Source organism: Melospiza melodia, chromosome 4, assembly GCF_035770615.1.
Source record: "Melospiza melodia melodia isolate bMelMel2 chromosome 4, bMelMel2.pri, whole genome shotgun sequence".
Lineage (NCBI taxonomy): Eukaryota > Metazoa > Chordata > Aves > Passeriformes > Passerellidae > Melospiza > Melospiza melodia.
The window spans coordinates 21,394,395-21,408,062 of NC_086197.1; the positions used below are offsets into that span (position 1 = coordinate 21,394,395).

Below are 13,668 nucleotides of genomic sequence, written 5' to 3' on the forward strand. Positions count from 1 at the left end.
CTGGAAAATGACAACAGCTGGTTTTCCACTGAAGACCTTAGTGCTTTCTGACAGTGCTTTGATGCCCAAGGGGAAAAAAAAAAAAGAGCCCCATCCAACCCTCCGTGGGCAATCACCTTCCAGCCAGTTGGTCCCTTCCTCTTAATTTCAAATACCTAAGGAACACCCAAAGATCCTAAAAGGTCTCAACAAAATTCCTTGGGTTTCAGTATGATCCGGGCAATTTGCCGCGGGCACATTCTTGGAGGCACTCACCACTTTTGGATGCAATACCTCAAAAAAATTATAGAACACAAAATTAAAACAAACACAACAGAACAACCCCAGGTGCACATGCAGCTCCCCAAATGCTGAGCTGCTGACATTTTTCCTAAGCAGCTGAAATCAAAATCTAGTGAGAGAAGCTACCAGATGACAAAGGAGAGACACCAAGACCTCACCACAAGTACTCATACCCTGCAAGCAAGGCATGAAAGCCTTCACCAGTTGCTCTGCACTCACTGCTGCAAATTCCAGGTCCCAATTCAGCCCTGAGAGCTTCCCAAGCCAAATAAAGGAAAAACATCCAGATTCATGAAAAGCCACATTCAGATCCTTAAAAAGTCAGCAGACAAGTAATCAGCAATTTGGGTGTCATGACAAGCAGAGGATGAACCCAGAGCCCCGGGAGCAGACAGTGGTTCAGGACAGCTCTGCCCAGCACTGGGAAGGAGCATGCACAAATGAGGTGTTCCCTATATAAGAAAGTCAAAGAAAAATGAAAATAAAAATACTGGTTGTGATACCTTGGTGCTGCTGTCCATCACTGAAGGTCTCGTCTAAGGCATCAGGATATCTGTCCCACCCATCAGAAACAGAAAACTAAATATAATCTTGGAACTAAATCTTGAGCCCCTAAAAAAGTCTCTGCAAAGTTCTGCATCCCCAAAAAGAGCACATGGCTGGAGACAGCTGCTTTCTCCACCGCCTTCACTAGCATGGCATGCCCAGAATAAAGCTGTGTTAAGCCAAGCAAGGCTTTTTGCCTGGAAGTTTATCAAACAAGGCATCTGGAGCCAGTCAGAAGGTGGCCAGGGAACCTCAGAGCCTGCAGAGAAGCAGACACGAGATTTTCCTAAGAAGATGAAGGAATTCTTCATGTGATTTCCATGCTCCTCTGCCCCTAGCAGATTATTCCTTCTCCCCAAGAGGACTAAACTGCCCTAACACTCTCCAGGGCTCCAAAGCAACTTTGTAAAAAGACAGAATTCCTGAAAAAAAGTTTTAACTAACTTCTACCAAGTAGGCAACAAAATTGTTACTGTGACTTCCTCTGTAACAGAGTGCCTAATTCCACAGTTTACTGCCTACAGCACTCACCTTTTCTACAAGTCATGAAATGCATTTGGGAATTAGGCAGCTCTAAATCCAGGCCTATAGCCTAGTGCAGTTGTATGAAATTATTTCTGCAAATGACATCATTCCAGACACCACTCTGAGCCAACAACTTCCACTACAGTCCCTGGGAGGGAAAAAAAAAAAAAATCTTAGCATGGCATGTGGTGGATGAAACAAGAAAGATCAACTTCTATGTACTGACACAGTTCCCATTTTGAGGCTCACTTTACCCATCTTAGTCTGAGATGGAAAACAAGATGGGGAAAAAATATTCCCAAATAATACAGAAAAGGTCTCCTCTGCCTCTGGTTTGAGAGGAAAGAAGAGGGAAGGAGCACAGAGATCCCCCAGACAGCAGCGAGTGACACCCCACAAACCTAATCCCATCAACATGCTGCTTCACCTTTATAAAACTTTAGACAATTCCTCACACACCTCCAACCACATCAGTCAGTGAGAAAACTTATTTAGGGATACAAAAACAAACCATCAAAAAACACCACCAGAAAGTGCACTTAAGTAAGTAGTGAAGAAGGCTAGGAAAGATCATTACATTTCCCTTTGTGTCAACCTGAATCAAACTTTCCTTTGCTCTAGTAGAAGTCAGGAAGGTGGGAACTCAAATTGACCTTGTTTCTCTTTCCATGGCCTAAGCTCAGTTGACTTCTTGTTCACTTTGCCCATCTGCAGAACACAGGAAATGATAATGAGAAGCTACTACACAATGTTATAGGAATTATTCAATCCGTAGCCACAGAGTTCTTTGAAGATGCAAAGTGCCAAGCATTATTACTAGACGAAGAAATGATGTATTTTCTCCCCCAAGCTATACAGAGGAAGAAAAAAGCCATGCAAACAGCCAACTGTATTCCTAATGAGATGCAATACTCAAAAAGTGGGGCATCTTAAAACAGATTGGACCATCTTTTTCCAGCTCACAAAGATTATTCCCAATACATAAACCTCAGAGGATTATAAATGCAAGCAAAGAAACTTAGCTTTTGACAAGATTTCTGCAGAACAAAATAAGCTTGTCTAAATAAACAGGGAAAATGTACATTTTCAGTCTTAGAGAGAGCAAAAAGAGTTTTTCAAAGAATAAGGGAAGAACTGAAATCAGGTTTGCAAACTTTGTGAGGGATGAATTTATGTTTTCTGAATAGAAAGCAATTTCCAGGACTGGGAAAGTCAATAAAAAAAGAAGAACCGGATGGGAGGGAGGCAGGAAAACGCCGTGTGCAGCAGAGGGGTCACATGCTGGACAAACAGGGCAGGCTGCTCCGTGTTTACAGACAGACACATCCCCCCTCTCTGCAGAGATCCATGTGTATGACAGAGCCACCAGCAGAACTGTGGGCGAGCAGAAGTGTTCAAATCACTTTAAGTTCAAACCACATCACATAAAGCGTGAGGAGCAAAAGCACAATGAAGTACTTCTTTTCTGCAAGCAGCAGTATTTCCTCTCAAAATAAGGGGAGGAAAAAGACACCAGAAAAATCCCATCCCAGCCTGCCTGGGGACCCTCCCCTACCCCAACCATGGGCAGTGCTGCACCTCCCATAAACATGCAGAGCAGCCACAGGCTCTGGGGAAATGCTTGAAATTATTACTATTTTGAGTACAATTGAGTTTAGCACAACTATTAAAAGCCCAAGAAAAGCTGTGTGTGGGCTGGGCCCTGCAGGACAAGCCATCAAATGCCAATAAATGGAACACATAGAAGTAGCCTTGTGCTTCTTTCCCTCCTGTATTCAATGTGACATTGAGGGTAGAAAACCCAACAAATACTGATTATTGCCCCTTGCACACAAGCACTGTAAGAGGTGGACTGGATATAATTTCAGTGCTGCATGTGGTGCTCTGTCTCAGCTTTAGACACACCAAAAATCTACTGTCACTGAGCACAGACCTAACTCAGAGCTGGTGGAGGAGGGCGAAGACACACCTGCAAACCTGCAGGGCTCTGCTAGGAAAGAGCAGGAGCTGCAGGGAGTGTGACTGGCTGGCTACACAGACTTAGCCAGGCTTCTGTGTCTTCATGGCACCACACTGAAGCAGCTGCTTCTGCTAAGGCTGATTTCAAAAGCCTTATTTAGCTTTTCTGGATTATTTATACATGTGGCCTTACTGCAGGGCAAGGCTGAACTGGCAGCAGTACATTTAACATGGAGCTAGCCAAGGAGGGAAGATGGAAATCCATGCTTTTATGGATAAATAGAGGCCGTGGGCAGAGGCACTGAAACTCCACTGTGAACACTTTGGTGTATTCTTTGTGGTGAGACTGGAGGTCAGATGTGCTGAACTTGTGGTAACCCAGCAGAGAAGCCCATGTTCCTCTCCATCTGGGAGAAGCAGCCAGCAGCCCCAAACACAGTCCCCTGCCCTGTCAGTGCTGAGTCAGGCACGGGAATTTCCTGCCACCTCATTAGGAGAGGCTCTTGTTTATCTGCTTAATGGGGAAAGCAAGCAGCAGCTGGAGAAATCAGGCTTTTAGGACTGATTGCTGAGGGCAACAGGTCTGACTCCTCCAAATGCCAGAAACTGCCAGTCCTGGAGCCACAGGAACGGAGAAGGGAGGACTGAGCACCTGCTACTTCAGTCCTGGATGGACATGGACACACACACTCCCTCCCAGGGAGAGCAGCACCAGTGACAGGGAAAACCAGGCAGATTTATGTCCCAGGCAGGGGGAATCAGCACAGCATCTGGGGAGCAAGGAGGGAGAGACTTCCAGCAAAGGCAAGACATTTGCACAGAGATGCCAGCAGATTGAAAGTCTCCAAACACACAAGCAGAAGGTGGCTGCTAGCCAGCATCAGACTTTTAACCATGTTTTTACAGCCATGATTGATGCAAATCCAGCTGGAGTGTAATCCCACCGAGCCTGATAAGTGGTGATAAAACTGAAAGAATGTGACCAGGATGGGAGACAATAGGTGACAACCACTTCCAGTGCCAACAGACCTCTGATTAAAAACCAGGGAATAAAAGCTTTTGGCAGTGGAGTTCAGGGCTTCTGACAAACAAGGAGCAACAACACCCACTTCTTTCCAAGTCCTTGGGCAGCTGTGAATCCCAGAGAGAGCTCATGCACAGCGATTTAGTGTGGGAAGGGTTGGAGAGCCACGAAGGAGCACTCCAAGGGCTATGGAGAGGCTAAGGAAGTAAAATCAGGGAAATGGCATTTTAAATGAGACACCAGTCCTCACACCCTGTAGGACTGGGAGCCCAGCTGTGGAGTTATGGGATGAGCACATCCCAGCCAAGGGGTGCAGGGATCAAGTGCTCGCTCAGCAATCTGACCCAGCTCTCCAGCTGGAATTTAAGAAGCTAAATCATACCATAATATCCAAAACAAAGTAGATGAGAGAAAACCATTCCCAAAACAAGATTGCCAGCTCTGACATGCATTAGGCTACTTGGATCAAATCAGTCTAGACTGAATGCAAAATGCTGCTCCTTGAAGCCAACAGAACTGGGACATTTCCAAAGGATCTCACAACACATACTCTGTTTTGCTGAATGCATTTTCTCGTAAACTTGCCCCAGTAATCTGAAGGCCCTTGGCAGTTTCTCTGCACATTGCCACAGACCTGCTGAGTCAGACTCACTGCACATGCACAGCTGCATCACTCAGTCACAGCATGTCCAGGGGGACCTTGTGCTGGAGCTGAACCCTCCAAACTGGGGTGCACTGGCACTGCTTGAACCCTCCACATGCCACAGAATAGCTCATTTTAGTTTTGCTTCTTGGATAATCCGAACATACTTCATTACTCTGACACAGTCCACATGATAACCCTAAATCTACTGTCATTAAACACAGTTTCCACATTTCTCTGATACTAAACAACATCTTAGACTGCCTTAAGTAAGGACCATCCTTTAAAAGATGCAAAACCAATGGATATCTGCAGAAGCAGACTGACATTCTTCTACAACTCTTACAGGAAATAATATACAGCATCATTTTAATGATATTTGAAATGAAAGCCCAAAGGAGCTGTTGTAAGATATTAAAAAGCAAAAAAAAAGCAGCAGATAGTAGATAATAGACATCAGCAATGCAGTGGGTTTAGATTACTCACTCAGAGGAACAGACTTAGTGTTGATCTCCACTGTCACTCTTGAGCAAGTACCACTGATCCATATAAACATCCAACCCTGAGAAAAAGAGAAACAGAGATTTTGATTAATCACTCAAAGCCTGAGATGACTTAACAGCGATATCTTGTAAAAGTTTATTATCAAGTGACACAGGATACAGGAAGCACTGTGGCTGATGCACATAACAGCATTTAAAAAAAGCTAATACCAGGAGATTAAAGGATGACAACTGATGTACAAAAAGGAAATGAGCTTGTTAATTCCAAATAATTCCCAGCAGCATTATTTCTCAGTATCTCTACATTACACAGCTGGCCTGTGCCTGCCCTTGACCTCTCCAGTTGATCACACACATATAGCACAAAACAAAGGTGAATAATACCTGGCAAGGCGTCCTTCTCACTACTGCAACCCAAACAAGCCCCAGAGAAGCACCCAACGTTGCTGAACATTTGAAAATCAGGGTGTGAAGTAAAGCCAGTGGAAGTCAGCAGTGGAAGTCAGAGCAGCCCATAGCACTGAACCAACCCCACAACTCATTCCCAACAACTATTCCTGAGTCTCTTTACTGTGACTATTTTGCTAAATCAAAGATGTTCTCTCTTCCTGTGGTTTGACAGGAAGTTTTAATCTCGGATACTCCCATCTACAGACTGTGCGCAGAAGAGGAGCTATTTGGTATGGGAAATCTGACAGAACTGTTACAGGAGAAGGCTCTGGGTAGGCTTTGAATCTGAAATGCAAAAGGGAAGTTTGGGGAATAAATAATAACTAATAACTAAATAACTAATAACTAAAAACTTCCAAACCTATGCAGTTACATGAGCTCCCATTAGAAGAGGCATAAGAATAAGTGACTCAAATACAAATGCTCAGTGAAATATGGTCAGTAGAAGGATAGAAACAACCAGTGTACCCCCACCTGAGACACTTCACTGCCAGTGAAGACACTGCTCTCCAAACAAAAATCATGACAAGAGCAAGAGCAGGAGTCTAATACAAGCAAGTAACATGACTGGAAAGCAAAGAATCAGCTCAAAAATGTAGGAATAAAGTAAAGGCACACTGACTAACTAGTTGTCGACTTGTGGCAACAAACTGCAAATATCCAGAGGTTATAAACTGGAAGAGAGAGAATTCAGCCCTTGTATGACTGGGAGGAAAAATCCCCAAATATTTTCAGGTACAGTAAAAAGCTATAATAGATGATCTCAAGGCACACAAATTACTGGGTGCTTGTTACTTCTCAGAACAGTTTTTTAGAGTACGTTGAACAAAACCACCAGGGGAAAAAAGTGACAAAGAACTGAGCAGGACAGAGGAGCCTGTGCAAGCAGACTGTCACAGAACTGGGGCTCCGGGCTATTGCAACAGACTAATTATGTACTGAGCCCTGTGCAACACAGGGAAAAAACATCTGCCAGATGGAAAAAGACACAAAATGTGGTAGGCGGGGCAAAAAAAATATTTGAGGTTTCTATAAAGGGCATTGCAGAATGTCATGTATGAAACTGCAAAGCCAGGGAAAAGAAGTTAGTTAACGGTGTTATTTTAAGCCTGCCTAAAGTAATGTGAAGGGCCGAAATGGAAAACCTATAATTAGATGGAGCTTCTCCCCTTCATTACAAATATCTGACTGGAGCTGAGGCTCCCAGATTGACAGGACCTTTGGGATTGCTGTTGCCAGGGCTGCCAGGACACGCAGGCAGCAGTTGGGCAGGGGCAAGGAGGCATGGAGCACAGCTGCCATGGGATTCTGCAGCTGCACCTTTGGTGCGTGGGACCGGCCACCTCTGCCTGTCACAGCCGGCCTGGCCCTCCTGCTGCAGCCTCAGTGCTGCCCCAACCCCCTCAGAGGCCTGTGCAGCACAGAGAAGCCCCAGCAGCTGTTCAGAACCAAGCTCCCAGCCAGGTCCATCTCCCACCACGCTGCAGGAGACTCGCACTCCCCACGAGGGCTGTTCTCCACACTGACTTGCCACTCCCAGCACGGGCGGCAGCACCACAGCTATTCCCCAGCCTCTGCACCACCACTATTTTGGTAAATTAAAGATGTTCTTTGTTGCCGTGCTTTGACAGCAAGTTTAGTCATTTCCTTCTCGACACAGTCAGAGCTACACACTCAGCCCACACCTCGGGCAAGCTGTACGGCCACTGGCTGCCTGATGAGGAAGGGAACGTGTCCCTGCATTCCTCAAAAGGGAACAAACTGCCTCAGACCCTGGCAACACAAGGATTCAGTTTGTTCCCAAGGCTGCTAGGGAAGTGGGCTTCATTTCCCACTCCCCTGTGTCCTTCCTTCCTCAAACTCAATTTAACTTTGACTAATGAACTTCCGGGGCTGGTTCTGGCTGGGATAGAGTTAATTTTCTTCACGGCGGGTAGCATGGGCTAAATTTTGGATTTGTGCTGCAAACAGCGGGGACAACATAGAGATGGTTTAGTTCTTGCTGAGCAGGGCTTGAGCAGAGCCAAGGCCTTTTCTGCCTCTCAGCCCATCCCAGGGAGGGGATGGGGGTGCACAGGGAGCTGGGAGGGGACACAGCCAGGACAGCTGACCCCAGCTGACCAAAGGGACACTCCAGACCTTACGGCATCATGCCCAGTATATAAAGCTGGGGGAGGGTGCTCGGAGTGCTGGCATTTGCCTTTTCAAGTCACTGCTACCTGTGATGGGGCCCTGCTCTTCTGGGGATGGCTGAACACCTCCTTGACCCTGGGAAGTCGAGAATGAATTCCCTGCTTTGCTTGTGTGCACAGCTTTTGCTCTCTTTATCCCAACCCATAAGCTTTGTCACTTCTACCCTTCCAATTCTCCCCCTGATCTCACCAGGAAAGGAGTGAATAAGTGAACTTTTGGGGTTTAGTTGCTGGTTGGGGTCAAACTCCAACACTACCCTAGCAGACACCCTCTAACCCTAAGCTAAAGAAATCTCTCTTGCACACCCTCACCTCTGAAGACTGTTTACAGAAGTATTTCCTATAGGACTGGCTGTGATGCTCATCCCAGCACTTCTCCAGCCTGAACAGGGCACAGGACACAGAGATCCAGGGGGCTTCACCCCGTGCCCTGCATTGGGATGCCAGGAAGGCTGACAGCCCCCAGGGAAAGTCTGGAGTTCAGAACAGAGAGTGAAACCTGGGACTTGTTGGGACTTCTGGGAAAGGGTGGGGCTTTTCTGGTTTAACTGGAAGGGTCAATTATCATCCAAGAACAGGAGCTGAGGGAATAGCTGCTCCCATGTCACACACAGCCTGACCTGAGGGCACACTGGTGGCTGGGGGCTCTCCAGCCTTGACAGCAAGAGCTAAGTCTGCCACCGAGTTCAATCCAAGTTCACTTCCAGTATGAAGAAAACAACCTCCCAGAAAACCACTCTCATAACCAAGAGCCAGTTGTTAGGAATGATCATTTAACAAGAGCAGGACTAGGAAAATCAGGTGAGAGTTAATTGGGTTTTTGCTTTCATAGAGAGAACACACAAACTATAACCTGGGGGAACCTCACCAGTATCCCCAGGAAAGAAAGGTGCACAATATGGTTTTCTTTTTCTTTTCCAGACTCTAATTTCTTAACCAGGAAGAAAATGCAAATCCTAATCCCACAATTTTACATTGCAGTAAATTTTGCCTTGCCGATCAGCAGTAATATTTTGCCTTGCCAATCAAACGTTTTCTGCAACAGCCACCCATTTCTTTTTCGAATCCAAGACGCACAACTGCATGCAATTAATTACACACGATGTGAATTTAAACAGAACACAGCCCTGTGCTCAAAGACCTGAAAAAAATCACATGTTGCACTCTGTTTAGGGGCACAGTTTAACAAGAAAGGTTAAGGCAGCACTATTTCTTTGCTTTGTGACTCCTGAGAGCTTTGTTTCAGGAATATTTCCAGAAGAATGCAAGAGCACTGCAAGCAAATAGTCTGATTCATGTCTGTTCTTTACAAGATAAAGATCTGTTTTGCCTAATCATTTCTGATCAACTAAAGCAAGGCTTTGAGATACAAGATCGGAAAGAGCTCCTGCTCTTTACTAAAAGCTAAAAAATTACTCTAACATGGGACCCGGGTAGTCACAGCACAATTCAAATTACTGCTCCTTCCCACACACTTGCATCGTGTCTGTCTGTTTGTGTTTCAATTAAAAAGCTACTGTGACATTCTTCCTACGTTAAAAAGAAATTTCCACAAACAGGATTCAAAATTACTAAGGAAAAATTATTAACATATACAATTTGAAGGAAGTCACTGATGCAAGCTGATTTGTGTCCAGCTATCTTGCCTTGGAAAGGTGGGAAGAGGATTTAAAGCCAAAGGAGCAAAGCAAGCAAGAAACACTGACAGTCTGAATGATCTGGAGAGTTAATGGTTTTCCGTGGAAAAAACCATTGACAATAGCACGATTTTTTGTAAAAGGCCCTTGGGCAAAGGCTGGTTTGAATCTGAATGGAAGCAATCAGGACTGCAGCTTGAATGATTTCCTCACATCTGTATACACCATCCGTCCATGCCAAATATTACCCACCAACACGGCCTCCTTCAACTTTAAGTCACCCTGTCCCAGGATGCATTTTCCAGTCCCTGCAGACCATGTAGCAGATACCTTATTTATGCTGGGGTAGGCTAGCTGCACAAGAACAGAAAACACAGATGTTTGAGCCCTTATCTTTATTTTTAGTTTCTGGAAGGCCGCAGACATTTTGACACAGACAAAAATCACACAGCATCCACGGTAACAAGGCAGTCTGGTTTGGGGTCTTACTGCACCCACAGCTGAAACCCAAACCTTGTGCATTTACAAGTGCCAGCCCTGAGCTTAAAAAACAAGTTTTGAGCCAAACCCAGGGGGTCTGGCACAAATGAACAAAACTAACCACAGCATTAACTCCAGTGAGCCAACCAGCTGATAGCTCACATAACATTTCCTACCACAAAACAGCACATTTGAACAATGTACATGCACAGAAGTCACTGAATCCACACAGCAGCACTGGAGGATACAGACAACACAGCCAACTACCACAGCAAAGAAACACTTTCTGGAAGCATAATAAAATAGTCTGAATAATCTCATGAGTCAGAGATGAATAACACAAGATAGACCATTCAATGAAGTACTTGTAAGACCAGCAGCAAGAACAAACTGCAGAAGGTTTAAATAAAAGCTTTCAAATCATTGACTGATCAGATATTAAGTGAAACTAGACGTGATTTACACAAAGAAAAAATATGACTAATCTATGACTAATTTTATATTAATCGCTGGTGTCCATCTCTAAACTGGAGTGCCACTGCATGCAGTTCCTGTCAGCTGTGAAAATACAGATGTTAGTTGATGGAAGATGCAGAACTGTCTGAAAAACATGGAAGACTACTTCATTCATTTAACTGAAGACCTCATGCCCCAAACCCCATGTTATTGAAGCAGGGTGATGATAAGTCTGTGGAATCCGATATGAGAGAATGACAGATCTGAGAGCACCAAGTGCTGGTGCTGTCAGTGTCCTCCCCTCAGTGTTGTGTCACGTTTGTTGACACTGAGGGGACTAAAGCCATGGATCCTGTTAGTCAGACAGCAGCCCAAAGCAGCAGAGGCTGCAAGAGCTCTATTAGAGGAAACTGATTTTTCTTTAGGACAAGATATCACAGTCAAGCACTACTATCATTAAATGAACACAGAAAGATCATCAAAGTGTTATCTCTCTCAGGCACCAGTTTGGTTTTATTCCACTACATATGCAAAAGAGCCAGGAAAGGCCTCCATGTCCCTGATCCCTTCAACCCTAGCACACTCCATCAAATGCAAAAGGCACTGCTCTATCAGTGGTGTTCATCTCCTAAACCTCACTGGTGTTACCTTTGCTTTCTGTCTTTCTTCCCAACTCTGCTCAAAATAAGCACAAGATATTCCTTGACAAAAGGCATCAGGCTCTCACATAAAGTTCCCCATACCACTTTCCAGGAATATGCCTGCCCTTCAATTACCCTTAATTGTTCTGGGCATCCTTCACATTCACAGCAATACTTTGACATTTCTCAAAGGAACTTACACAGCTCCAATCACCACAAGCTTACAGAACCCTGCTATTGAAGGACACACAGCCCAACTCTGTGTTTCCAGAGCTGGGAAGTGAGGAGGAAGCGTTGCAAGAAGCAAAAGCACTTACCAAGAAAAAGAAAAAAACAACATCCTTTTGCTGCTGTCAAGAGGAGACAGCCAAAGGATTAGAGTTAAAAACCCTAGAAATTAGTTTCAACTTAACTAGATGTTTTGCCAGCTTCAAATAAATTTTATACCTGTATTTTGCTTTCTCTCCATGCAGACATTTGGGTTGTTTCGGCCCTTTTTAAGTTGGTTACATGCTAATACACATGTACACAACAGGACTCAGCTGTTGTGCTTTCATATACACTGCAAATGATCCTGAAAATAACATTTCTACTAATCACATTGTTCCACACAGTTTTAAAGCACATGACTGCTTAATAAAACCTTCAGCACATATTTCTGGCCTGGAATCTTAAGGAAATTAGGCTTATGTGGTAGTGTTGTTTGTCAGTCCTCACCCTATTAAATTTTCAACTTGCTTGTCAGTTTTGACCACATTTGGCAGAAAGCAAAGAGATCCAAACAGATGTCACATTCCTACACTTTAGGGGAAATTACTGTGCAGGTAGAGAAGATACATCCAAATCAGCCTCTCACAGGATCAGATTCTGCTGCAGGAATTCAGCAATTCCCTCCTTTGGCTGGCCCAGCAGCTGCTCCATCAGCAACCTCAGGGCAAGTCCCAGGGCCACCAGTGGCAAATATAGTTAGTCCTACTTACTAATTTTATTCAGGAATCTGCTTTAGAACTAACCTATTACAGCACTTTAGTTAAGGAACAAACAAGGATGTTGCCACCAATGTTAAAAACCGTTTCACTAACAATTAGAGAGCATTATTCTCAGAGGAAACACTTCATTAGCTTTCAGTCTGCCCTTTTTTAAAGTGGTCAGTGTCTTGCAACAACAGAAAAAGCAGCTTTTTGCTCAGAGAAAATAGCAAGGTGGCAGTTCGTGAGGCAGAAAAGAAAGATGCAGGCAGAGTACAAGTCTCAGGGGCTAAACAAGATGCAAAGTCATTTTCCACTTCTGGACCACCACTCCAAGTGCATACCAATTACTCAGCAAGTTAAAAAGGCACCAGCAGCAGCTTACCCCAAGCTTTCCAGGGTCATAATATGCAAAACCACATCCCCCACTTGTCAGAGGGAACTTCAGCTAGCCTCCAGACAGGAAGACAGCCACAACAGCTCCACTGCTCCTGCAAACACCCCAGGTCAACAGCAACACACGTCCCGATGGCAGCATGGAGAAAATGCTGGTCCTGCCAGGAGCACAGATGTGTCCTGTGATGAGAGGATCTCTCTCCAGTTGGGATAGTCTGGCTCCACTTATTAATAGCAGGGCTGGCATCCACAGCCCAGGGCTCTGAGCCAAGCACTGCAGTGTGTCAGGAGCAAGGTGGTGTGGTTTTATGGAAAAGAGCTTCCAAACACTGGGCCTGGGAACAAGACAGAGTCTGGGCACAAAAGTAAAGTTACCCCACAAAAACAATAAGCCTTAAATCACAATGAATTTCAACTAACTAAATTCATTGTACCACATCCTGAAACAGTCAGATGGGGATATCAAGGCCAGGCTAGATGGGGCTCTGAGCAACCTGGGATAGTGAGAGGTGTCCCTGCCCACAGTAGGGGCTGGAACTGGATGATCTTTGAGGCCTCCTCAAACCCAAACCAGTCTATGATTGTATATCTGACCCCAGAAAGCAGCATCCTCACCTATGAGCTTTCCACTCAGCTTAGTCCAATAAACTCTCCTACTTCATCCACCCAGTTTTCACTCTCGTGGAAGAACAAGCCCTAGCCACAATAGCAGCCAAGCAGAAACCAGCTCAGTGAGAGCCACTTTCATATTTCACATGGAATGTGGATAAGTAAGTATTCCATACTTAACTGGTTGGTTTGTTTTGTGGAACAGCAGTTGTTTGTTTCTTTAAGGAAAGAGGTGAACTTTGTTTAGACTCCAAAATGAAAGGTCAGATGTGAAAGAACTACTTAGAAGATGCTGAGGGTAAACAAGTGCACCATTAAGTATTTGTTGCGTTATATCTTCATTTAGAAATCACCTAC

The 13,668-nt window shown here is 44.8% G+C and overlaps 1 protein-coding gene across 10 annotated transcripts in view; it reads right to left on the reverse strand.

Moving 5' to 3' along the window:
* The window catches only part of PPFIBP1 (PPFIA binding protein 1), a 111,736-nt gene that overhangs the window by 67,938 nt on the left and 30,130 nt on the right, over positions 1–13,668 (reverse strand). For all 10 annotated transcript variants that reach the window (XM_063154207.1, XM_063154201.1, XM_063154205.1 and 7 more), the window contains exon 2: positions 5,466–5,541. The gene's annotated coding sequence lies outside the window, so the exon portion shown is untranslated. The remainder of the gene's footprint in view (positions 1–5,465; positions 5,542–13,668) is intronic.